Here is a 27,434-nt window from a genome sequence, read left to right as displayed (position 1 = left end):
GGTGTTCTGTGATGGATGGTCCCATGAAGTCTCACATGATATTTGAAAACTGATGGATAAAACATATGGTAATAATAATGGTAGTCTTAAAAAGCAAATAAAAGCATTGCAGATTGAAAACAAACAGGGGTGCCTGGGTGGCTCAGTCAGTTAAGCGTTTGACTCTTCATTTTGACTCAGGTTGTGAGGTTGAGCCCCACGTGGGGCTCCATGCTGGGCAAGAAGCCTGCTTAGGATTCTCTCTCTCAGGCGCCTGGGTGGCTCAGTTGGTTAAGCGACTGCCTTCGGCTCAGGTCATGATCCTGGAGTCCAGAGATCGAGTCCCGCATCGGGCTCCCTGCTCGGCAGGGAGTCTGCTTCTCTCTCTCCCGCTCCTCCCTCTTGTGCTCTCTCTCTCAAATAAATAAATAAAATCTTTAAAAAAAAAGGATTCTCTCTCTCCCTCTCCCACTACCCCCCCAACTTGAGCTCTCTCTCTCTCTCTCAAAACAAAAACAAAAACAAAAATCAAAGAAAATACTTCAAAAGTTCAAAAGTTTATTTCAATAAAGAGTAACTGAGTATTTCAATGCGAAGTATTACTTGTCTCATTATTATGTCTAGTACTCTTCAATAGAGTAACAGCATGACCTTAAGATCTATTGAATGCAAAATCAAAATTATAAAAGGCTATCAAATCTCTATTCATTGATGATAAAAGTACAATGTGTCTTTTAAGTGGATTTTTTTTTTTTTTTTTGCACTTGAATGGCAATTAAGGACTACCTCTTGGCAGGTAAAAGACAGCAGGTCTACTTATTTTCATGGAATGCATAACCATTACTTTCTATTCTAAATTCCATGGTGTTTGAGTCTGTGCAGAAAATGAAACAAACACAGACCTTTATTTATTTACTAGAATTTATTTAAATAAAATCATAAGTTATTTGAAAGCTTCCGAATGGAGAAATGGTTGGAGGAGTCCATTAATTTCATAGTGATATATTTGTTTCATTTAGGGTTTTCTGCTTCTAGTTTGTGTTTGTTGAGGACAAACAACAACCCACCAGTTTTTCATTACAAGGGAAACCATCATTGCTTCTTTTTCTTCTATTTCTTAATTTTCAAATTTATCTACTTTCATGGTCAATGGAGCCCAATTGTAGGTGATACAAAGGCTTTTACAGGTATTTTTAAAAAATATTTTGTTCATTATTTTTATTTCCACGATATTATCCTATTTCAGTTCATTAATTTTCATACTGATTTACTAAAACACTTTACTACCTCAAACCCTGTTTCCAGTTTTCCCGGCTACTAATGTGTTTGCTGCATTGCTTTTAAATGGCTATATTGTGTTTTTGTCAATTTAGTTTGAACCATTGAGTCAGAGAGATGTGTCATAAGTATGGTGCACAAACATCTTAATCCTACTTTAACAAGCACACCTTGTGGTTGGTTACTTTATTGGAAGTAGTTTTGGGGAAGCTGGAATTTGTGTGGCATGCTTACAAAAGGTATAAAAATCATTAAAGTCAACCCCACTGGGAGTAGCCCATTAAGTCTAGAGTACTTTGGTTTTGCCTAATTTCCTTTCACATAAGCTCCTGCTCCTCAATCTGACTATGAGTTTTGCCAGTTTTGCCAGAAGAATGACTTCTCCATTTGGGAGCATTTCTTTAATTCAGGATTTTTTTGTTTTCGTTTGGTTTTTGTTTTGTTTTGTTTTGTTTTTTCAGGAGTATTCATTAGGAGAAAGGGATTCTTTCTAACTTACATTTATTACTAAGCACCGTCTGTCATTGACAGGGATGGAGAAAAACAGCACCTCACCTTGTCACCCCATTTCCTACCTGCTTACAAATAATTGAGACTCTTGATATGCACCAAAAACCTGGCTTTTGTGAAATTATCACATTCATTCACATAAGCAGCAGCATGGGTTTGGCTTCCTGAAAAACAAGTCTGAGCACATGTTAGTGACCTCAGAAAATTTCAAGACTTGTTTTCTAAGCCTGCATTCAAGAGAATCTCCTCTATTTAGAGTGTGTTCCAATATCATCTATAATGATTCCTTCTCACACGCTAAGTAAGCTTCAACCAGATAAGCCCTCTCACCGTGTCTTGAGTATCCTTTCTGTTTTTGTGCCTCCAAACCTCTGCTCCAATTTGATTTTGGCTTCAAGTATCTTTCCCCTCACCTTCTCCACTTACCCAAATTCTGTCTCTTTCGACTTTAGATGAACTGACATCTTGTTGAAGTGTACATCAGTCTTCCCAGCTTCAAGGGCTATCCTCTTTGAATTCCTTAAGCACATTTTCCCCACCACATCATACTTTATATGTTCTTATAGAAGATTTGATTACAAGTCTTGACCACGTGCACATTCCTTAGCATCGTTTCTAGCACATAGTGAAATTCAATAAATATCACAGTACATTGTTTCTTAAGACTTTTTTTTCACATTATGACATCTCTGAAATGTGGATCATTACTTTGCAATCAGTGGCGTCTTACAATCACAGGAGCTAAGAGATAGGTGCTAGCCAGTTGTCCTTGCTTGTGCGTGTGAGAACTTGGTCAAACCTGGTGGTATTTTCATCACTTTAATAAAGTTGTGTGCATTGTTGTCACTTTATATGTTGATTTTATTGCCATTTAAATCCTCCAAAGGTTACAATATGTTTCGCCACTGAAACAAAAATTTATTGTGCTCACAGAAAGGGAAAGAAAGAGAGCAGTGGGGCATCACATCGATAATCATGACACAAGTAGTCTTCACAGGGAAAATGACAGCTATTCCATATTGTCTTGCAAAACCACATCCAAATGCTGTATGGCAATCAAGAAAGGAAAATACACACAGCAGATAATGTCTAACTATCAATATACATGTAGAGTGATTGCCAGTCCCATGCCATGGAATGCAAACTGAATGCAGTTAAAAATTGCAAAATTCTTTGGAATAGATGAAAGAAAACTCAGTGTAATGAGAGGAGTGTATAACTGATTCATGTATTACACAGGATTACTCTTAACATACACCAGATTTGAATTCACAAGTTTTTTTTCTTTATTAATGATTCATAAAATAATGACATAATTTATGGCTTATGAAAGTCAAACGTGAAGGAGTTTATGCTAAAAGATTGAAAGAAGAGATGAAGGGGTAAATGATAAAATCTCTTCTTGATGATGAAATTCTGAAATTATATGTATAATATCTTCACACGGAAAACAAACTGTTCTTTTGTGATCTAGTCACACACATACAGTAACACACACATACACACTTACATATACTCACATGTATGTGTGTACATGCACGTGAAATATGAGTGTGGATATATTTTGTCTATCCTAGATTGTGCTTTTGCTTTACAACATGAAATAGAGATGAGCAATTTTTCTTTTTAATGGGAACATTTAGAAATCAGATGTCCCTCTGTGAAATATGTCTATTTTTATAGTTGCCCAATACATAGAAAAAGTAATTACTTCCCAAATTCCAGTTCAACGTGTTATCCAAATACCTGATAATACAAAACACGACTGGTAACGCTCACAATCACAATTAAATGCTCTTCATAAAGAAATAAAGAACATAAGATGAAATTTACAAGCACATGTTTATTTGACGTATTTACGATACAATATATTTGTTGAGGGGTAACTGTGTTTAAACTTTTTTTTTTTTAAGATTTTATTTATTTATTTGAGAGACTGAATGAGAGAGAGAAAGAGCACATGAGAGGGGGGAGAGTCAGAGGGAGAAGCAGACCCCCCACTGAGCAGGGAGCCCGATGCGGGACTCGATCCCAGGACTCCAGGATCATGACCTGAGCCGAAGGCAGTCGCTTAACCAACTGAGCCACCCAGGCACCCGAGGGGTAACTGTGTTTAAATGGGCCACTTTAACAGATAAACCAGATGCAGCTTTACCCTAGACCTGCAGCCCCACCGAGAGTTTCCTGATTGTGTTTCCTTTCTACTTGCATTTTTTTAGAGATTAAACTTTCTCAGATTCCTTTCCCCTGTTTAATGCTGATATTTATCTATTTTCCCTCTAAATTTAGTATTATCTTCAAATTTGTGGGGAAGCAATGACTCATGTATCACTTTATAGTTGCAACCAAACCAAAATTCTTTGAAGATGTCACTCTTAAGATAACCTCTTGACATTGCACTAAAATTTAGTTTAATGAATGAGATAAAAAATAAAACACTAAAATGTGTATAGTTTCAGAAAAATAAAAGCTAAATATCTCTGCATTTGAAATTAGGAGAAATATCAGGTAGGAGGGAGAGAGGAAGGAGAAAAGAGAAATTGCCAGTTTACCTGGTGGGTGCCTTAAAGACATTTAAGAACAGAGGTGTCTAATAAAGACTTGATTATGCTTCTGCAGAGTGTCCCCTGCCCCATAAGTGCTCAGTCTTCCTTCCCAGGCCCCATACTTCCATTTCCCACTTACGTCACACTCCATCTCAGCTGCCTCGATGATCCCCAATAAATACTGGGGCAGAGAATTATCTTCAGAGAAAATGGAAAGGTCTGAAAATAGAGGGATATGACTAGTTTCATATCTGGGTATAAGATGAGGGACTTTATATGCAAGAAAATAGAGAATCCATAGGCTAACCTGATTCTGTAGCAGTAGAAAGAAAGCTTCAGAAGGCATGATGAGAATGTTAAGTCCATCTGCAGAAATCTTAAGAGTAGGCGCTGAAACTTACTTGTGTAGAATTCCAGTGGTTCAAGATGATGAGGCCAATAGATGGGGGCTGAACTTATTAGGATCTTAAAGACAAAGAAACAGCAAAAGACATCTTGGTTATATTTGCATGACAAGTGCAAGATCAGGCTGACCTGGCCTAGCTACACTACCAATTTGTCCTTGCCTATGTACTAGTCACCTTAGAAGATTGTTCCTGGAGAGATTAAGTAGGCCAATTACATAACATGACCAAAATGCTGATGACTTCTTCTGATAACTTGCAGTACAAGATTAATATTTGGATTATAGGCAATATTTGAAGACAGCATTAAAATTATAATCCTTTCTCTATTTCTGAAAATCTTGACTGAATATCTGTCTTGCTTTTAGCTGATTTGGGTGGTACCTGATTTAAGGATCATAAGTATGCAGTTTTCACATTAAAGATTCGATACCAATAAAATCCAAACCGTCCCCATTTTTAATCATAAATGATCTTCTCTCTTTTCAATCCTGTCACTTTCTGCTTTGCTGCAAACTTCAAATATTTAAGGAATAAACTTTAATTTTATTTCATAAGTTTTCTATGGTTTTGATTTTTAAATATAGGGAAGAGAAAGAATCTCTGTTTGGTCCTAATTAAACATGTGTCAGTGTAAAGGCATTTTTAGGGTGCAGTGAAAAACATCCAATGAGACTGACATGTTAAAATGAATGAATTCTCTCCATGGAAGCAATTTATTCAGAATATCTTAATTGATTTAAGATTGACTGACAGGATGGAGGAGCATCTGCTTGCTGGTGACTCGGAGGTTAATTTTAGAGTTCCATTATTCATGTAATCTCTCGGCATCCTCATGTAACTTTGTCATAATTCTTGTGTTTGACTTCGTATATGAAATTAGTGTCTTTGTTGGTAGGTGAAGAGCAGATGGCAAATTTTCCATTGTCCCTGTAGTCCTTTGACTAATTTAGACTTAGTATGCAGTAACTTATTTTCTAGTCTTTGAAAAATGGAATTAATTGAGCAATTGGCCTTTTGCAGAATTCAGTGCTATTTTAAGTAACCTCTTTCTGATTTTAAAACCAAATTCTTATTAAAAATTAAAGATGAACACTATTCATAGGAAACTATTAATATTATTTGGAATGAAATTTAATGTCATAAGATTTCATTAAGGAGCTGATTTACATGTTCTGGTGTCTTTTAAATACTACGTAGTCAGACTTAAATGTGTTTGCATATTTCCTTCCCAAAGTAATGTTTTCCAAATGGCCATGAGTTAACCTCATTTACTCCTTTGTGTTTATTATATACATACATACTTGATTATAGCTTATTCTGCAGTCATCCCTGTAAGCATGTTGAGGTTCTGTGTTTTTTCCTTCTTTCCTCTGTATGTAGGTTAGGATAATTAGAGTTTGATCAAAGGGAAAGTCATATGAGAACTAGCGATACACTGACTGCAGTGCGGAAACGTGCAAAGTGTTGGCACTTTTGATTAGACCAAATTTTGAACTGGGGAACCAAAAAGTATAAAATAGTTCTTTTTCTCTGTGGAAGATGTAACAGGTAATTACCTAAATTAGCAGCAAATGTAATATTTTAATAGCTCTGATATATTTTCTTCATGATAACTTATCAGCATGTTGTTGCAATTTAGGTTGAAAAATAAATAGTCATGAAACTCATGATTGGAAAGAGAGAAGATGTTATTAAGAATACATTGAAATGGGGTGTGTAATTATATCCAGGTAGTGTTATTGTGATGTGAATATAAGAGTAGAAGAATAAGTCTGGAAACTCAATATACATTTTAAAAAGAGAACTCTATGTTAACATGTTGATTTAAAAGGTGATAACAAACATGTCTGCATGGACGTAGTGAGAGAAAAAACAAGATATAAAAGCATATAATACTTAGAAATAATATATTTAGTGTCCCTGTTCAATGTGAAAATTTTTCATCAGTTTTCTACATAATTTAACATAGGGAAGTTTTGTTTTAAATGCTCTTTAGCTTTGCCTTCCTTAAATAATTACTTCAGTGGAGAAGTATTATATAGTATATACACAAAAAATAAGGTAATAAAGCCAATAGTACTGAAATCATTATACTCTTATTTGTAATGTATTTTCAGTTTGCAAATTGGGTATACAGAATCCACATATATAGAGCATTGTCTGTCCCTGGCATACCATGTAAAAATATTTTAATTTTATTTGCACATATAAAGACTCCTTAAAAGATATTTATTTAACCCTTTTGATTGATTTTTAAATATGTGTCCTCTAATAACATATGGATACATTAATTAATTTTTCAGAAATTTAAGATAATTCAATGTGCTTATTTCAGTTTGGAAACTTTTAAATGTATAGCACTTTTACTTATTAATAAGTTATCTGATCAGTTTAATATTTCTTGAATAGCAGTAATATGGTTTTAATGCAATAAATTATACTTAGGATTTAGATTATATACAAAAAGAGAAATCAGCAAACAGACATTTTCAATCATATATATCCATAGACAACTTTTCTATTGTTAGGAAAGATAAAATAAGAATATTTTCATAAATTCAGACATTAAATTTTGTTTCTATAACCCTGTCAGCAACTACTGTCAAATAGCCTTTAGCAATTTTTTAATGAGGTGAAATACAAATAAAATTTAACATTCTAATGTGAACAATTCAGTGACATTTATTGCACTCACAATATTGTGCAACTACCACTTCTATCTGATTTCAAAACATTTCCTCATTCCTAAAGAGAAACCTTCCACCCATTAAGTATTGTTCCCCATTCCTCCCTCCCCCCAGGCCCTGGCAACCACCAGCCTGCCTTCCGTCTGTGTGGATTGACCAGCTCTGAGTATTTCACGGATAGTTCAGTGGTTCCTGAAAAAGTTAAACACAGAATTACTTATGTAACCCACTGATTCCATTCCTAGGTATACACTGAAAACAGATACTCAAGCCAGTACTTAAACATGTTCACAGCAGCACTATTCATAATAACTAAGAGATGGGGACAACCCAAATGTTTGCCAATGAATGAACAGTAAGTCAACTGTGAGATCACCACACAATGGGATACTGATACACGGGACAATGAAAACATGCTAAGTGAAAGAAGCTAGCCATAAAAGGTTACAGTAGCACATGGATTTTTCTTATACACCACTTTAACAACACTTATTAACATGCGTTCTAACCTCTTAACAAATGTTTAAGTTCACACAGTGCAGTATTGTTTACCTATAGGCATAATGTTGTACAGCACATTTCTAGAACTTAATCATATTGCGTAACTGAAAGCCTAAGCTATGACATCTGTTGAAGTAAAGATCAAGTTTATGTGAATATCTAATAATTTTAATCATCCGTGAGGTTATGGTCTAACAAAAATAAAAACTGAAAAGGAGTTGTCAAGATTGTGGCAACTGCCTTCAGAATTAGGAATCAAATGATGAAACATAAATTTTGTGCCAAGAAAAGAGAATAAGCAGTGATATTTTTAAACACTTGCTGTACTTAATTAAATATTATATCATCCACATCATAGGTTTTAAGAAATGTTTTTGAGACCCTGCTATGTATGCAATACTGATATCTCATAGAATTAAGCTAAAAATCTATATTCCACAGAGCCAAATACACTACATCATTCTTGTTTGTTGTCTCATCTATAAATTGAATTAAATTGGTTAATTTAGTTTTTAAAAACTAAATTGGTTAAAAACCTGAATATGTAAAGTGCTTACAACAATACTAGGTACTTATGTCAATATATATTAGTTGTTATCATTACTTTAGTATTATTATTATTATAGATAATTTTTAAATTTTTAAAGAACATATTATATTCAAATAGCAACTAATTCTTTATGCTCTATTTATATTTTTGGCACCTCATGCTTTTACATTCACTTTCTTTTGTTCCTCACAATACCACTTTATGATAGGTACGAGATTTATTCTCCTTTATAGGGAACAACCTGCATTTGGAGATTTATAGGGCTAACCCATGGCTATCCAGCTGGTAAGCCAAACACTTGGGACTTTAACCCCAACCATTGGGGCGATGAATAAGTTCATTAAGTAGGACAATGGTGTTATGACTGTATAGATGTCAGACTAGATCAAAGTATACATGTTAAATTAAGTATCATTAATAGTATATCAATTATACAACTATGTGTATAGGCATACATGTATTTGTCATTGTTGGTATATGATCGTTATCAACAAAAACACATTTCACAGGGAGAAAAGAGTAAAAGCAAGATTCTCAGGAAGACATAAAATGAACATATGTCAAAATGTTATTCAGCTCTTTGATTAATAAGGGAACCACTAAGATAGATGTTAAAATCAGCTCAAAATGTATTTGAGGAGCTGAATATTTATAGGCAATTAGTAAAGAAATGTTAACTTTGATGAGTTAGATGCAACACTGGCTAATGTCCTACAGAGTTATAATAGCAAACTTTGGGATTATTTTGGGGTAAAAAATATTCACATTTTCATTAAACAGAATCTGTGAGTTTACATCTCTCTTTGCAGAATTATAAAATAGCCAAGTCAGTAGCAAGAAGTGCAGCCCAAAACAGCATCTAAAGGACCTCCAGTAATGCTTTTTGTCTCTTTCCAAGTTTCTCATAACTTTTCTACAAATAGATTTTTTTGTCTTTTTTAATACTTATGATGTAAAATGCTTGAATTCATAATTTGAAGCATTTGCTATAAACAACAAAAAATAATTTTGAATAGACTTAACATAATTCTCAACAGTTGTATTTTACTAAAATTTTGTCTAGCTCATTTCTCAAAAAACAATATGCCTTTAGGGCATAAAACAAGAAAAATGTGTTTTATAGTCCTGATCAAGAACACTAAAATATAATGTATATTGATAGGCCCTATGTAAATAATGCCTTGTTTATTTGTATTTAGATGAAAAAAATTCTTCTCTATCCTTTATTTTCTTATATTACGTAAGTTAGTTAATTACATTTCTTTTGCTTTCTGCTAATTACCTAAATAATAATTAGCTCATTTTCCTATTCAATCTATAGGTTAGCTACATTTTCTCATATTAATGTAATATGGCCTAATTCTGTTGAAACTAGTCTAGAAGTCATCTGCATATAACATTTAAAATATAGTTATATGGTGAATTACTTTTTATCCTCAAATGAAATCAATTTTTACAATATGTGAAAATTTTATTTCCTCCAATTTTCATATGCTTTGTTACTTCAAAAAATATAATTATGCATGGATGAAGAGGGGATTTAAATAAATTTGTGTATTAATGTTAATTAAGTCAAAGTCTTGACCTCACATTATCTTTGAATACTTATTGAAGTTACACGATATGTTCATTCACTTAAAAGATATTTATGTAATGTGAACTATGTGCCCAGCATCATTTTAGGCTAAGATATAGCAGTGAACAGAAGAGACCAAAGCTCCTTCGAGTCTACATTCTGAGTGTGCAGACATATTATAGATTAATAAACTAGTAATTATACAGTTATGTCAGATGGTGCTAAGTATAAAAAGGTGGGGGGGAAAGCTAGAGAGTTTAGGATAGATAGTTATAATTTTAAATAGGGTTGTTAGGGAAGGTCTCACTAAGGAGGTGTCATATTGTGATTTATAATAAGAAATATATAGGTGGTCTTTGTCACTGTTTCTGGCACAGAGCTTCTAAAACCCCTTGAAATTTCTTAAGTGATAACAGCTATAAAAGCATCATTTATTATGTTAATAAGGTGAATTCTAGAACTCGCCTTAGGATAAGGGCTGGTTAGCAGTGGAGACAACTATGTGATTAAGGGTTGGAATTTTCAGTCCTATCCCCATGACAGCTGGGGAAGAGAGAAGGACTGGAGATTGAGTTCAGTCACCAATGGCTAATGGTTTAATTGGTCATGTGCATGTAATGAAGGAAGCCTCCATAAAATTTCACATTCCACATGGAGAAGATTCAGAGAGCTTCTGGGTTGTGGACATGTGGATATTCAGGGAGAATTTCAAGGACAAAAGGGCATGGAAGCTCCCCACCCTTTCCCCATGTGGTGCCCTATGGATGTCTTCCATCTGGCTGTTCCTGAGTTACATCCTTTAATAATAAGCCAGTGATCTACTAAGTAAAGCACTTCTGTAAGTTCTGTAGGCCATTCTAGCAAATTAATTGAATTTAAGGATGGGGTTGTGGGAACCTCCAATCTATAGCCATTTGGTCAGAAGCACAGTTGACAACCAGAATTTATGACTGGCCTCTGAAGTGGGGTGGGGGATGTCTTGTGAGGCAGCTTTTAACCTGTGGAATTTGATGCTAACTCCGGTAGATAGTGTTAGAAATGAGTTGAATTGTAGGACACCTGGCAGGTGTCCAGAGAATTATTGGACTTACAGGGGAAGCACCCCTCCTTCCTAGGCTGGAATTGGGTGCTTGGACTCCTTTAGTCCTAAATTTAGGAAAAAGACCTGAAGGGAAGGAATGAGCTACAAGAATATGCAGGAAAGTATACAGGAAAGGGCTAGTTCAAAAGCCATAGTTAACAACAGCACTTGAAGACTGATGAGTGGATAAATCAAGCCTTTGTTGATAAGCTTTCACATCATTAAACTCAGGGCATAATCATTGAATTTTTGTTATTTGTTTTTGCTGTTGTTGTTGTTATTTTGTTATTGGCAATAAGACAATTCAAGAAAAGAAGATTTGTATTTCATCCTATAAAATATTTTATCTTTCTAGCCAGAAGCAATGCCAAAATAATGATAATAGATATCAAGGCAGTCTCACACTCAATATGTTAAACAGTTCCTGGATGTGACATTAATTCAGCTTTGGGAAAGCAAAGCCTAATTCTGATTCATTTGCACTGGTAATCACTACTTTTCTCTATTTGGATAAACAACTCCAGGAGAACATTTAAGGATAGAGAGGGATTCATACTCTTTCTATTTGAAAAACATCAAGTTTTCATGGTGTGATGGTTGTAGGTGTTGTATGAGTAACCATAGGATATGATATGTATGGAATACTTCATTTTGGAAAAAATAACCTTGAAAGCACTCATTTAAGTAGATTTTAGGCCAAGTGAATGGATGGTAGAGATTTATATCCAATTCATCTCTCGTCATATTATCTAGCACTGTTCCTGTTGACATGTTATCAAAATTCAATTAACTTTTTGAATAAATGAGTGAATGAAGTGAAATTCAAATAGGAACCATGTCATATACTTCTTTTGAAGGTATCATTCTATTTAGTTGCTTGATAAATATATAAAATAACAAAGACACAGAAAATCTATATCAATGTCAAATAATAATGAAATCTGTTTATTTTTAGATGAAGTTTTACTTTTCACTCAGCCTTTCTTTGTCTGTAAATATTTTAGAGCACAAAATAACTTTGATGTCTCCTCACCATTTTTTAGTGCTTCATGACATTAAAAAGTACTAAATTTACTTTTAAATCTTCTTTTTTTTAAGAGGTATTTATTTATTTGAAAGAGAGAGAGTGTATGTGCGAGTGAGTGGGGGTGAGGGGCAAAAGAGAGGGAGAGAGAGTCTTCAGCAGACTCTGCACTGAGCACAGAGCCTGACACTGGGGCTCAATTTCACCACCTTGAGATCATGACCTGAGCCCCAAAGGAAGAGCTGGGTGCTCAATCGACTGCGCTACCCAGGCACCCTTACTTATTCATTTTCAAATGAGAGGGTTTTTTTAATTAAAAAATTAACATGAGAAAACTTGGACTTATCTTCAGACTGATGTATGAGGGAAATTAAAAGGCATGATTAGGGAAGACCAGTCAGTTAACCAAATAGCCACCATCCCCTATTTTCTGTATGTGATAAATTACATAACTTTGTCTTAGTAAATCTCATTTTTTTGGGATTTTATGAATTCTTACAAACTCTAATTGTATCTTTTAAATCACTTTTTAATTAATACAACACTGTAAAACTTCTTTTTCACCATGAACAAAACACTATATGGAACGGTTATTTGTCTCTAAGAAAGAAAATAACACCTGGTTTTAGACAGAAATAATTTTTGCAATTAACAAATCTTTGGAAAAGCAAGTACTGAATAACCAAAACTGTAAGCCAGTTCTCATTTGTGACCCGCACTCATTGTGAAAAGTAGTCTGACTAATGGAAACCTAACAAGGAATGAATTTCCATGGTGAAAAAGACTGATTAACTCTTGTGATCCTGGTTTTAACCTCTCCTTTTTTATTAGATAGTTGTGGGATCCTTGGCACAATATTAAACCTCTGTGGGCATTAAAAAAACAAATTAGTGAAACTTCTTTGTTCTCTAGTAAAACTAGAACACTCACGAGACTTTCAGTACAAAACTTCAATATCATGACTTTTTAAAAAACAAATAAAATTTCAGAGTGGTATAAACCCAACACAAATTTGTATTCTAGCTGCATCTATTACTTCTTTAGGTTTAATATTCAGAATAATAAATTTAAAACTATAAAATTCTCAATGAAAAATTATATTTACTCTGGCTATTTGTTTTCTTTTTTCTCCACTGCCTCATTGTTTTTTTCATTCTTTCCTTTTTTGGGATTAATCAAATATATATATTTTTATATATTTAAATGTATATTACATATATATTTGCATATATATATTTCACTTAGTACTGTATTCTATATGTTCAGTTGGATTATACACTACATCTATTTATATTTTTTAGTGGCTATGCTAAAGATTAAGTTATTCTTGTTAACTCATTTCCATCTGTCTTGATTAATTTTGAGGTACTTCATGTAATAAAGATAAGCTTACCATAATGTAATTCTCTTTATCTGCCTACTCTCTTTTGTGTTATTATTTTCACATATTTTATTTCTACATATAGTAATCCCAAAATAATTTTTTTTACTATTGTCTCTTAAAAAATGTGACAACCAAATGAAAACCATCTTCTAAATTTACCAACGTATTATTTGACTTTACAAATTTTTACAAATCTTTATTTCTTCTTAAGAACTCTTTCAGAGAGAATCCATTGGCAATGAAGCTGTCCAGAAGTTGCTTTCCCGAATTTGTATTTATTTCATCTTTGTTTCAATATTTTAAAGATGTTCTTTTTTCTTTTTTCTGGTTTCAATTATTTGTGATAACCATGAGCTGACACTCTTATTTTTATCCTTTTTATATAATAGTCCCTGAACCCAGATACTTTCCAGATATTTATCTTTACTTTCATTTTTAGCATTTTTTTTTTAAGATTTTATTTGAGAGAGAGAATGAGAGAGAGAGAGAGAGAGCACATGAGAGGGGGGAGGGTCAGAGGGAGAAGCAGACTCCCTGCTGAGCAGGGAGCCTGATGCGGACTCGGTCCAGGGACTCCAGGATCATGACCTGAGCCGAAGGCAGTCGCTTAACCAACTGAGCCACCCAGGCGTCCCACATTTTTAGCATTTTTTAATAGGATGACCCTGAGTGTGGTTTTCTATTTATTTCTCCTACCATGGTTTTGTTAACTTCTGGGAACTACATGTTGTTGTTAAACAAATTTGAAATAATTTCAGTCACTATTTCTTCTAATATTTGTCCTTTTCTGCTTTTCTGCTAACCTTTTCTAACATATATAAGTTAGATGACCTTTTTATACTCTGTTATAGATTATTGAGGTTGTGTTTATTTGGTCTTGTTCTCTCTCTATTTTTTTCCTTTTTCCTCGTAGGTCTTTGGGTTGAATAATTGCTCTCTACTACATTGAACCTTTATTCTGTATTGATTAATCAGTTACCTGTTTGTTTTACACAATGTAGTTTTGATTACAGGTATCTTATTTTATTTGCTTCTATTTTCCATAGTTGGCCTGAAAATCCCACCTCTTCTTTCATTATATCCATCATTTCCTATGATTTCTATAGCATAATTTTATGGTTATTTAAAAATCTTTATCTTCTAACATAAGAATCATCTGTGGTTCTGCATTTCTATTACTTGTTCCATGTTTGATTATTTTTAATTGTATAATGGAGATTGTAGATATTACTTTGCAAAGAACTTGATACTTTTGACTTACTCTTAAAAGAATATTGATTTTTGTCCTAGAAGAATTACCTTACTGACATATGACCTTGATAATGTGGAAGCTTAGTTTCAGGCCTTGTTCACTTGGCATATTTCATTGGGGGGGTGTGGTGTTGTTTTTTGTGTTTTTTATTTGTTTGTTTTCCATTTGTTAGTACTCTGATATAATTGTTAATTCTAAGGCATGGCTCTTTGGTGGTTTCAGTAGAAATCCCAAGGTCTTTATCCAGTCCCTAAATCATTTAGGCTTGAACTTCAAAATGTGTCGTTACTGGAACTGAGAAGCTGTTGAACTCTCTGTTCTGTTCTTTTAGACATGTATCTATTACTTTACTCGGGACTTTTGGGATTCCTGTCCTTCATATGTGCAGTTTAGGAGTCAGCCAAGATTTTGAGTGAATTTTGTATGTAGGAACTTTGGGCTTCCCTCCTGTGGCATCTTTTATTTGGGGATTTCGTGCCTAAATTTACAGCCACTCTGCTTGGCCTGAATCGTTATCTCTGTTTTTCAATATAATCATATTCTCCCTTTCTGCATGAACTGCATTGCTTGGGTTCACACAGACCAGGGGATAATCAGTTAAAAATTGAATCTTAAACACTGAATTCCACCCTTGAAGGGCCTTCAGTTTCAACCCCTGTGCTGTCTAGTACTGTCAGATAGTTGATTTTTTTTCAGACGGAATTTGTAACCGTTATTGGCAAGACAATAGTCTGATACTAACTATTCAATCATTACCAGGAATAGGAATTTAATGTACACATTTGAAGGAAGGAGAAACATGATATATGTGGGAGCCTCTACAACCCTCACTGAATGGTTGGCAGTTTATTATCCTGTTGAGCAAAGTTTTCACATTTGATTGATTGATGGATTGTTTTAGACGTGTGAGAACTGGGCAAAGAATTTTATTTTAATCATGGCTTTTCTAAATTTTGGAATGATGTGTGCAGAAAAGACAAGATAATGATTTTCCCCTTACCCGATCACAATCTCATTTTCACATAATGGCTTAAGCATGTCTTATAAAAAGTCATGAGGGAGTTACACAAACATTTAGGGCTTTTGCAAATAAACTGTTGGGTGAATTCATTTTGAAAGTGTAATGATTATAATGAAAAATATAATTGAAGATTTTAGTCATATCATTGAAAGGAGAGACTCTTATTCAAAATAGATGCTTATCTCTGATTTAAAAATCTGTTTTCGTTGAAGTTTTTGTTAGCAGAGATTGGAAAAAATGTCATTTTATCTTTTACAACTACCCTTTCACAGTCTAATATCAACAGCGAGTAGTTCTGTAGTTCTCAAAATGCAGTCTAATTGTGAGAGCTGGTTAAAAATGCAAATATATGTGGAATCTGGGAATTTGAATTTATAAATTCTTAGGTGATCCTCAAGTATAAAATTTGAAGACAACTGGTGTAAAGAATAGATTATTTTCCAGTATAGGCACAAAATTGTGATTAATTTTCAAATGGCTTCTTTTCTCAAGGAGCTCTGAAAAATTTTTCATCATATCAATAACATGCTAGGAAACAGCCACATATAAGAAAACATAAGGAGGAATTGACCACAGTTGGCTTGTGTAATGCTAACATAATGGCTTAATAGCAGAGCAAAAGATAGTGTCAAACACAATAAATCATGTATCCTACACCTCTTGCTTTATGTTACGTGTTGTTACTCATGATTATAACACAAAAGGACCACAGTGGCCCAGACATCATCAAGATTAACAAGACAGTCAATAATATTTTAATCACTAGCCAAAACAAATAAGGAAAAACCAAAAATCACACAAGATAGTACCAAACAATATAAATGCATTCAAAGTAAACTTAAGACAGCAAGAAGAACCTGGGGTGTGCAGGCATGAAAAGAAGGGTAGCCAAAGTCCAAGGACTGATGTGGCTGGCCGTATTAGTGTAAAAATGTTCCACAAACTCTATATCTTCATGTCAGCCTATTAGGAGGAGAGTAGATGGGGTCTGATGGTTTGTAAGCAATAGTGAGGAATACAGAGCATTTTCTTCTGTAATAGACCCTGGGGCTTTATCATCTTGGTCACTTCAGGCAGCACTCACCATCTGGACACAGATCCCATGTGCCCACATGTGGAGGCTCAAAGTCAGGAGAACAGGCTTAAATGTTATCTTTTTTCCCTCCTCTTTTATGGAATTCTGAATAATGTTCACTGGAAGACAGAAGAATTCGAGTCTTTTAGTGATATTAATAAGATGTAATTTTTGATGAAGTTTTTGTTGCCTCTTCCTTCTTTGTTTAAAGATAACAATGCTTTATTATAGATTTGATAACTTCACAATATATGCAAGTGAGACACACAAGTCTCTTGCTCCAGAATGTGATACAAATGGTAATTTCTTGGGTTTACATTCATTTTTATGCCACCTGCTGTCATCCTCAAGGATGTGTGGATTTCTCTTAGTGTCTGTTCTGTGGAGTGTACCTCTCCCACCTGTTAAACAGAAGCAGGAAAACAATAGCTGTGTAAAAATCGATGAAATCCATATAAAATTTCTAGCTCAGTTAATAGTATTATACAAAAGTTAATTTCTTAATTTTAACAAATGTACATGATTATGTTAAGATGTTAACATTAGACGAGTTGGTGAAGGTATATGGAAACTTGCCATACTATCTTTGAAACATTTCTAAAAATCTAAGTTATTTCAATATAGAAAGGCTTAAAAATGCATCATGTGACACTAAAGAAAATTTAGTTGGGGATCTTCTGATAATTTTCTTCAAAAAAATAGGAACAAATTTTCACAGTTGTCCTTCACTCCATTCTTCCCCCATTTAGGGCCCTTTAAATCAGTGATTACCCCCTGGTCCTATTGATGCTCATGAAATAGGCAGTGGATAAATGCTTGCTGAATGAATCAGTCCCTTTGATGTATTTAAAGAACCTTTTATTATTGGGATTTGTATTGCCTTGAAAGGCGCTCCTAAAATTTTCTTTTGACTCACTTAAGTTTGAATTGCCCCTGACCTGCCACATTGTGTGCTTTTTGGTTCTCTTCATAAAAGATACCTAGGATGATTTAAAAAGGTACATAGTGTACTCACCCCTCTCCCCTTCAGCTGTTATAATGGATTCTTTGAACTCCACTAGTTATCTGTCCCTACATGGGTTTTATTTTACTATCTGGTCTTTGATGAGAAATGATACAAAAATCAGGCAGTCATTATTTAAGTTAGTATATATCAATACAGATCAAAATAGTGTAAATTGGGTCACTGACTAGAGAAAATAAAAGGGCCTATTGGGTGTAGTACCTGATCTTAAAATTCCTTTTGAAAGGCTTCCTGGGCTTTCCCAGGGTTTTCCCTGCATTCCTCATCATCCAGGTGAGTGCTCTTTGGGGTGCTTGATTTACATATTTATTGTACACATGTTCTCCTTCTCTTGCTGGTGTTTCAGTGGAAACTTTCCTCTGTGCTCTTGATCCATTCACTTACTTCCATGCTCTTTGCTATCTTAATCCTTCAATTAGTTTCTCTTGCTCTCATCCTTTCAATATTTTCATTTAGCCATTAAAAAGTACTGAGATATCACTGATTCTGGAAAACACACAATGCCTCCCTGTGTTTCAAATTAAAAAAAAAATTAAAAAAACATCTCAAGAGCAGTGCGTACTCATTATCTTGTATACTCTTGATTTTGCAACTACTGATTCTTTAATTCTCTAGCATTTCTATCACCATTATTGTACTGAAGGTCTTCTTTAAAAGTCCCAATTATTTACTATAACCAAATTCCTTAGTCCTCATGCTCATTGATGTCTCTGGACAGTTGGACACTATGGAACCCCAGCTTCCTGGAAACCCTTCACTGCTGACTTCTGTAACATTCAGACCTCCTGGAACTATTCTGACCTCAACTGCACTATTTATTTCCTCTGATTCTGCTCTTTCTTCCAACTTTTCATGGGTTCTGACTTTGACCTTCTTATTACTCCTTACCTGTACTCTTTTCCTTGCCTGTACAAACTATGTGCTTTGACTTTACTAATCACTTCACTAATCATACATAATAACTCTATAATCTATCCCTGTCCTTGACATTGTTCCTGAGTAGCAATTCTACCTTACTGAACACAGCTGCTCTATGTTTCTACCAGGACCTTACATAAAATGTCAAACTCAAGTTATCCAAAATTAAATACATTTTCTTCATTCTATGAACTGATCCTCTTGCATGTATTTGTCAATGTCAGTGATGTAAAAATACTTCTTTTCACGGTTTCAATCCTTCTCTTTAGCTTACCTTAAACAGTTGTTCTGTATCCAGGATCTTTCAGATTTCCCTGTTTTTTTGCTGCCCTCCACATTTCCACCTCTGCTACCCTTTGCTGAGCCTCAGTACCTCTTATAGATTCCAGTAGTCATTTTATTAGAGGGTGCTCTCTTTGGTAGATTCATCTCTTTGAGACATTATCCATGAACTAATATGTCCAATTTAAGCCATCCAGCCCTTAAAGCTCTGTCCTTAGATCCGAAAGTGGAGTTAATATCCTTAGACTCTTTCTTATCTCAAGAGAAATTACTTGGTTTTGAGAGCCTCCTTTTTAAAATCATTTCTGTAAGGTCTTCGTTTCTATGTTCAGGGGTCTGACCAATAGCCCCAAAACTACAAATGCCACTTCACTCTAGTGTAGGAATTTTTAACATGAAAGGTCCATGGTTTTAGCAGCCCTGTGAACTCTGAAATTGTATTCTTTTCTGGATGTCTGTGCAAATGTACACGTTTCTGGTGTCTGCTAAAATATTTTAACAGGTTCTTAAAGACACAGGAGATCCAAAGAAGCTGCTTTCCCTGAGGTTTATCGATGTGAGTTAGATATAGGAAATCCTTTAAAGCATAAATTTGATCATGCAGTCCTCTGTTTTATAACCTGTTATGTTCCCCTTGGCTCTTAGAATGAAAACCAAATTTATGGTATGTAACCTATAATCCTTGAGTGGTAAGTCTGTTTTGAAATCTCTGGACCGGGTTCGCATTGCTTTCCCTATGAACCTGTGGCTTGAAAACATGACCACATTTCAATCCCTTTAACAAGCTACCCTTTCTCTCATCTCAGGGTTCTGCACATTCTTTTTTTCTGGCGGAACTGTCCCCATTATTATTCCATTCCGCAAGCTGCCCCCAGCACCCCTTTCTCTCAGTTACCTTCTATCTCACTCCTTATCTCAGCTCAAACATTGCTTTCTTAGTTAGGTACCCTCTGACTGTTCAGACAAAATCGGGTTCTACTCTTTAATGTGTTCATAATGGCCTTCCACTTTTATGCTTTGACATGTATCACACTTATAATTATAAATTTGAGTCACAATTTCATTTATATCTATTTCTCCTCTTGTAGGCTCGGGTGGGAGCAGGTGTTGATGGGTTAATTTTCATTCTATTATTTGTATCACGTAGGACAGATTCTGACACTCAGTACATGTGCGGTCGATTTGGTGAATGAACACATGCTTTGATTTAATATTTTGGAGCTTCTAATTTGAATGTGTAGCTACATTCACACACTTCACAGCATCCCCCACCGACTTTTAGTACATAGTAAATCATAATTCAATAATTGCTGACGAATGACGAGATGTTTTCATAATAAAGAAATGCTGCTTTCCTGAAGACAGTTATCCTAATCTTATGTTCTTGTTTTTATTTCCCTTTTGTAAAAATGCTAAATGATCTCATGTCTGGGTCAATTGTTTAAAAAAGAGTATTTCCAGAAAGAGGAATGCTAACATTCATGTTTAAGGTTTTAGAAATTTCACACATTTTTCCTATCTCCCTAAGGTATTTGTACACATGAAATATGAGACAAGCTTATCATTTGATTTTTCATATCCCTTAGCCAATGTGAGTTGATATGCACAGAGTATAATGAGACCATATACCTTTCTGCACATTTTAAAGAATTATATGCATGTGCCTCATTGTATGTTAACTGAAATATGGAAGCAGTAGATACTGACAGAGAACACTTAATTGCTTAAACCATCATCCTGGTAGAGTGAGCCTTTCATAATTCTTAATAATATGTTTTTGATTATTTGTTGCCTGAGTGCCATATCATAATAACTTATGTGAATGTAAGCATCTTACATATGGTCATATGCTGTTTTATGTAAGTGAGCTATAAACTGATAAGATTACACTGGAGTTAAATAATAAAAAGTGATACATAACTGTGGAGAAATGAACATTTTCTCAGTTATGCTTCTCCAACATTGGGAGACATAGTATTTTCTGTCAATAGATACCTTTACTGATAAGGCTGAGATTGTCTGACTACTCATAACCTTGTAGTGTTTGAACAATTATATTTTGTCTTATAGAAATAACTTTAAGAGCAGGTGTTATTATATGTTGATAAGTTAGAATATAAGACATTAAAGCCCACAAAAAATGTTATCTATAGTAAAAAAAAAATCATTTGTAGTTTGACAAAGCCTATTGGCTAAACTCAGTATTCTGGGATTTACTGAAAGAGAGAAAATGGAACTTTAGCAGCCACATTATCACAGTAAGAGGGCTGGCTATCAGGATGCTAGAATCTCGTTTTGATTTTGGTTTTTTGGAAGTTGCCCATGAAGGTGTGTAGCTTTACTGAAGAGCTCCACATATGCAGTACCACTTACCTGAGCTAGGAATCAGGCAGTGTGACCCTTGGGCTTTCAAAAGTGAGTACATTCTCATTGACTGCCTGGCACACAGCCCCCAGGTACCAATGGAGCTGAAGCCCCTATCCCCACATGCAGGCCTTAAAGATGGACATTCATAGCAAAGATGAAAGATTGAATATGAGTGTTGAAAAAGAGGGGTTAGATATGTTTTTTCATGATAAGATAGTAGCTGAACTCTTAGGAGTTACAAATTGTGCTGTAGATTCTACATGGACTGTCTTAGCTAGTCACAATGACCTGTGGACTAAGCACTATTGTTATTATTCGATATTAGTATCTAATTTGATAAAATGAGGCTCAGAGAAAAGTGAAACACAGTTGATGTGCTAGAATGTGGGCTAGAACCTAATCTCAGAATTAAAAAGGCCAGGCTTCTAACCACAGCACAAGGAAATGAGGGGATACCAAGATGGCCCTTCATGAAGAGAGCTGCCACAGGCTATGTGGGAAAACTGTTTTTGAAACTACATCCTTTAAACTGTACGAGTTTGTTTATTTATTTATTTATTAAATGAGTAGGACCCAGAGCTATGCTATTGAAGTTGGGGTTTGGAGAATTAAGATAGAATAGGAGCCAGTAAATCTTCTTAGCATTCTTATCCTTCTTCCGCTCCCATTCTCTCTCTTACCAATCTACACATACAAAAATGAATGAACCAAATTCATAAATCCCATAAAAGCTATCCTTAATCTGTCTCTCTTTTAGTGTGCTTATAAACAAAAGGCCAATAGCTTTCAGTGAAATATGATATGGACTGACGCAGAGAGCTCTGCACAATTTTTAGGATTTGGCTTGGCAAAATCTGTTTTTTTCTCAGGAGGAGGAAATACATACAATGAAGTAAATTCATCCAGTGCGTAAACAATTTATAGGGTACAAGTTTTTCTGGGAAATTGATCGGTACTGCTATATCAGCAATGTACTTTATATAACAATTGTCAAATGGCTATGTTTTCCCTAATTTCCAGAATCATAAATAGAAACGGTGCCTGCATTTTTGATGCTGTAATTAAAAAAAAAAATTACACTATGTAACTTCTTAAATTTGTTTTTGAAAATTGAAAACATTACTGAAAATTTTCTTGCCTATTTTAGATTTATCACATTTAGGTAACTCTATTACATTTTATTTATTCATTTAAAATGTACTATTGCAGCCTAGAAGTTCACTCTTTAGCTCTGTGATCAAGAGTTGTTACAATATATACTTCAACTTTCTAGGGTTTTTCCCGGTGCTTCACGTATGTCAAGCACTAAGAAGTATTTTTTCATTTTTTTTTAAAAGATTTTATTTATCTATTTGAGAGAGAGAGAATGAGAGACAGAGAGCATGAGGAGGAAGGTCAGAGGGAGAAGCAGACTCCCTGCCGAGCAGGGAGCCTGATGCGGGACTTGATCCCGGGACTCCAGGATCATGACCTGAGCCGAAGGCAGTCGCTTAACCAACTGAGCCACCCAGGCACCCAAGAAGTATTTAAAATAATGAGTTACATCTTGCATCAAAAACATTTGTGCCATGATCTCATTATACTCACAAAGGACACAAGAGTCTTTCTTATTGAATTGGAACTTGACCTTATCATTTAAAAACTACATTCTGGGAAGATACTGCATAATTATTGATTATGTGGGGGATATGAAACTTACGTTTTGTTATGCTCCAGCAAGTGTTTAATCAGTGTCCCACTGAATAGCTATACCATGAAAATGCCATGAAATCTAGAAAACCAAAAAGAAACAAAAATAGCATGAATACCCAAATGGCAAATCAGTCCAAAATGCACTATACATTTGCACATGAGATTCCTCCCCGCCCAGCCTCAGTTTAGTAAAAAGTATTAGAGAAAGTAATTTAGTTCATGGGGTTAATTCAAGTGTAATGAAAAGATAGTCAAGCTGCTGATTTGGTAAGGCCAATATTAATCAATTAATGCGGATTTAAAGGAAGACAAATGGCAGGGAAGTCTTCCATTTAAAGTATATAATCTTAAGACTATTCAAGTACATATTAATTGCAAAAACCTATGTTGTGTTTAGAATTCACAAAATGTGTGGATGTATGTTTTGAAGTGAAGTTTAGAGGATCTCAAAATTCAAGTCTAGACAATAAAAATTAGCGCCAATCAATATTTAGTAATACTCCTTTTTTTTTTTTAAAGACTATTTATTTGAGAGAGAGAGAACATAAGCGGGGGTGGAGAAGGGAGAGGGAGAAGCAGATTCCCTGCTGAGCAGGGAGCCCAACACAGGGCTAGATTCCAGGACCCTGGGATCATGACCTGAGCCGAAGGTAGAGGCTTAACTGACTGAGATAACCAGGCACCCCCAATATTTAGCAATATTCAATCAATAAGCTTAGGAATTCCCCTAACTTTATGGGCAGGCTACTGATAGTAAATATATGTATCCCAATGCAAGACAGATGGAAAACACTACTCTTAATATTAAGAACATTGTCTTTGGTACGTAACTCCATTTCTAGCATATTTTTGCTTAATGCCATGCTAGTAAGTTTCTGTGGTATAGATATTGGAGTTTTAATGTTCCTCCTAGGATGTGAACTTTCCATAAAACTCAAAAAAAAAAAAAAAAGAAAGAAAGGAAAATAAAACACTCCAAACTACTTAAGCTACTCAGTGCTAATAATTAAAATGTGTAAAGAACAATCAACTTGGAATTTTAGTTTCATCTTAGATTTTCCAACTCTTTTTTTTTTTTTTTTTTTTTTTTTTAAGATTTTATTTATTTATTTGAGAGAGAGAGAATGAGAGAGAGCACATGAGAGGGGGGAGGGTCAGAGGGAGAAGCAGACTCCCCGCCGAGCAGGGAGCCCGATGCGGGACTCGATCCCAGGACTCCAGGATCATGACCTGAGCTGAAGGCAGTCGCTTAACCAACTGAGCCACCCAGGCGCCCCAGATTTTCCAACTCTTTAACACAAATGTGACATTATATACAGAACCTTAATTACTAGTTTAGTAATGTTAATGTTAACTAGATATGTCTGAGTCATATTAATTCTCAATAGGATAGCATTCTCTGAAAAATAATTCCACTGAGGATAGTTTCACTTTTCAAATGTGGAGAGAAAACTAAGTTCAAAAAAGAAATAAACAATTTATTAAATTTAAAATAATTTATTATATTTAAAATAAAATAATTGAATCAGTTAGCCTTATTGATTCCATAAATTTCTGTCGAAAGCCCAATAAATACAGATATAAATACACAACTCATAGACACATATTGATTTATTTAAAATAATTGACAATGTATATTTAAATTGTTTTAAAAAACAATTGAGCAGTAGCTAGAATGAAGAAATATAATGCTCTTTCATTACATATTCCATGGTGACTGAAAGAAAAAAAAAACTTTCTGGTTCTGGGGAGTATAAACAATTACTTGAAATAAGATATACTGCAAATGAGCCATCTAATTCCTGTTTCATTGATATATTGGGGCAAAAGTGTTTAAATGACAAACTTGTAATAATACTTCTATTATACCACAGCCATGGAAAAAATATATATAGGTAACATTAACAATTATTTAAACAGAATAGACACATGAATATTTGCAGAACACTAAGTGAAATCTAGATTTCAGAACGGATCCCTTTAACAGCAAAAATTCACACCCGCAATCACATACACACACATTTAGAAACTATCTCTTAAATTGTTTTTCATTCTCTCTTTGAGTTTCTGCTTTAGTAGTAGAATTAAATTTAGCAATATGTATTATACTCTATAAATCAATTTAGCCAAATTTACCCTAAATAGTTTGTCTACATCGTTTTGAAAACAGAAATCACCTAGTTGAATAGCTACAACCTCTTCATTATGTAACACGCTTGGCTTCCTGTTTTTGCTCTTATTGTGGGCTTAAGCACAATGTTCTTTTTTTGCTTCATTTTTGTTCACTGGTATAACAAAGACAATAATGTGGTACTTGAGGATGTGGATCTATCCCTGTGGGTATGTTGTCTCCATTACTGTTCTATATCTTCTTATTACTGTGTCAGTTTTCCTAGACAGATTATAAATTCCTGAAGCTAGGATTTTTTGTTTTATTATGAAAATTTTTCTCTGATACCATTTATCATAACCTGAGATCCCTATCTGTATATCAGGTACTCAGTATATTCTATATCCAAGATTTAAAAAGTGTCAGGGGGCAGAAAATGTAGAAGCCAATTTAAATTGATAGCTAGGGTGCCTGGGTGGCTCAGTTGGTTAAGCAACTGCCTTCGTCTCAGGTCATCATCCTGGAGTCCTGGGATCGAGTCCCGCGTCGGGCTCCCTGCTCAGCAGGGAGTCTGCTTCTCCCTCTGATCCTCCCCCTCTCATGCTCTCTCTCTCTCATTCTCTCTCTCAAATAAATAAATAAAATCTTTAAAAAAAAATAAAAAAATAAATTGATAGCTAAAACTACTTTTCAAAATTCTCTTTTGAAGTTTTAAGACCTTGCCAAATATATGACTTGAGTACCTCTTTTTTCCCCCCTTGTGCTTCTATTCATTTTGGTAGCAGCTCAATGGGAGGCAAATGACCTGCATAATCTACAAACTACATAATAGAATTATGCATAGCTTGTATTTTATTTTAGCCAAGTTCTATGTAGCCCTTGCCCACAGCAGGTATTTAGGAAAAGTTACTGAGATGGAATCACTGGGGGTTAGGCAGAATTTAAATCCACTTGATAATTATGTCTTTAAGATTAATAACATCTTAAATATAAAGGGATTTCCAATCTTTGCAATCTTCTTCAAATTAAAATTGTACATAATTAGATTTCAAAAGATTTATCAGGCATAGTCTATAAAACAGAACTGGATAATTGTTCATGTAGTATTTTCTTATTTTGTTGTGACTTTCTCACCATTTTCCTGCTTTACATTTAAGTTTTAAAGAATTAAAGAAAAGGTAGACATTGTGTTTGTAGGGTTTTTTTGTTGTTTGTTTTTGTCTTTATTTTTTAAGTAATTATGTTCAAGTCAGGAACACATTTCTTCTCAATTTCTTGTTACTGCTCCTGTGCCATGACCTAGAAATGAAAAGTTCCATAACTCCCTTAAATTAATTTAGAGAAGACCATAAGTAACTTATGAAAAATGCAATTCATGCTAAAGAACTGAGAATCACTGAGCAACTAATTACAAAATCAATTATTTTTTTCCTAAAATTCTAAACTTTTGAAGAACAGGATGGATTTATTGGTCTACTATGGTTCTTTGTGTTTTTTTTTTTATTTGAACCCATATTATGGTATAATTTGTGCACTTGACCTTGGTTCTAGATATTGAGGAACTGTGCTTTGAAAACTGGGTTAGGATGAAACTAACAACTATAGTTTAAAATATATGGTAAGTATAATTACTCCACTATTTCTTTTAGTAACTAGAGAGTAAAACAATGTTTTCTAAAACTATTTCTTTGCCATTTGAGAGAAAGAAAATTTAGGGGGTTAGAATTATGAGTTAATACCCGATATTGTTAATATCTGCCAACATTGTTGAATTCATACTTTGGCATTAATAGTTCTACATACTTCTTCTTGACCCACACCCTTAGCATTGCATGTATAATGCTTACTCTAAGTATAATGACTACAATTTAACATTAAAGAGTAGAATTCTCTAATCATGAGGACATAATAAGAATTTCAAATGGAGGAATTAAAAAAAAAAGTAGAATTATTTACGGAGAACAGTATGCCTAGTTTGTTTCCAGAAGCTCTAGATTCTTTAAGAAATATATTGGATCTGATCCTTGTTTCTAATGATTTTATTCTCTAATTGAGGAAATGAGACAAGCATGAAATAGTTAATAAACAATTAGAGATGTTAAATGTTGCAAAGCACTTAAGAACAGGATGGTAGGAGATCATGTTGTTATTTTTCTTCTATATGTATTAG

This window comes from Mirounga angustirostris, unplaced genomic scaffold, assembly GCF_029215605.1.
Source record: "Mirounga angustirostris isolate CCGP_5_RB_7025 unplaced genomic scaffold, mMirAng1.0.hap1 SCAF_14, whole genome shotgun sequence".
Classification (NCBI taxonomy): Eukaryota; Metazoa; Chordata; class Mammalia; order Carnivora; family Phocidae; genus Mirounga; species Mirounga angustirostris.
The sequence above is the reverse complement of the archived record's forward strand: the minus strand, read 5'-3'. Positions refer to the sequence as shown.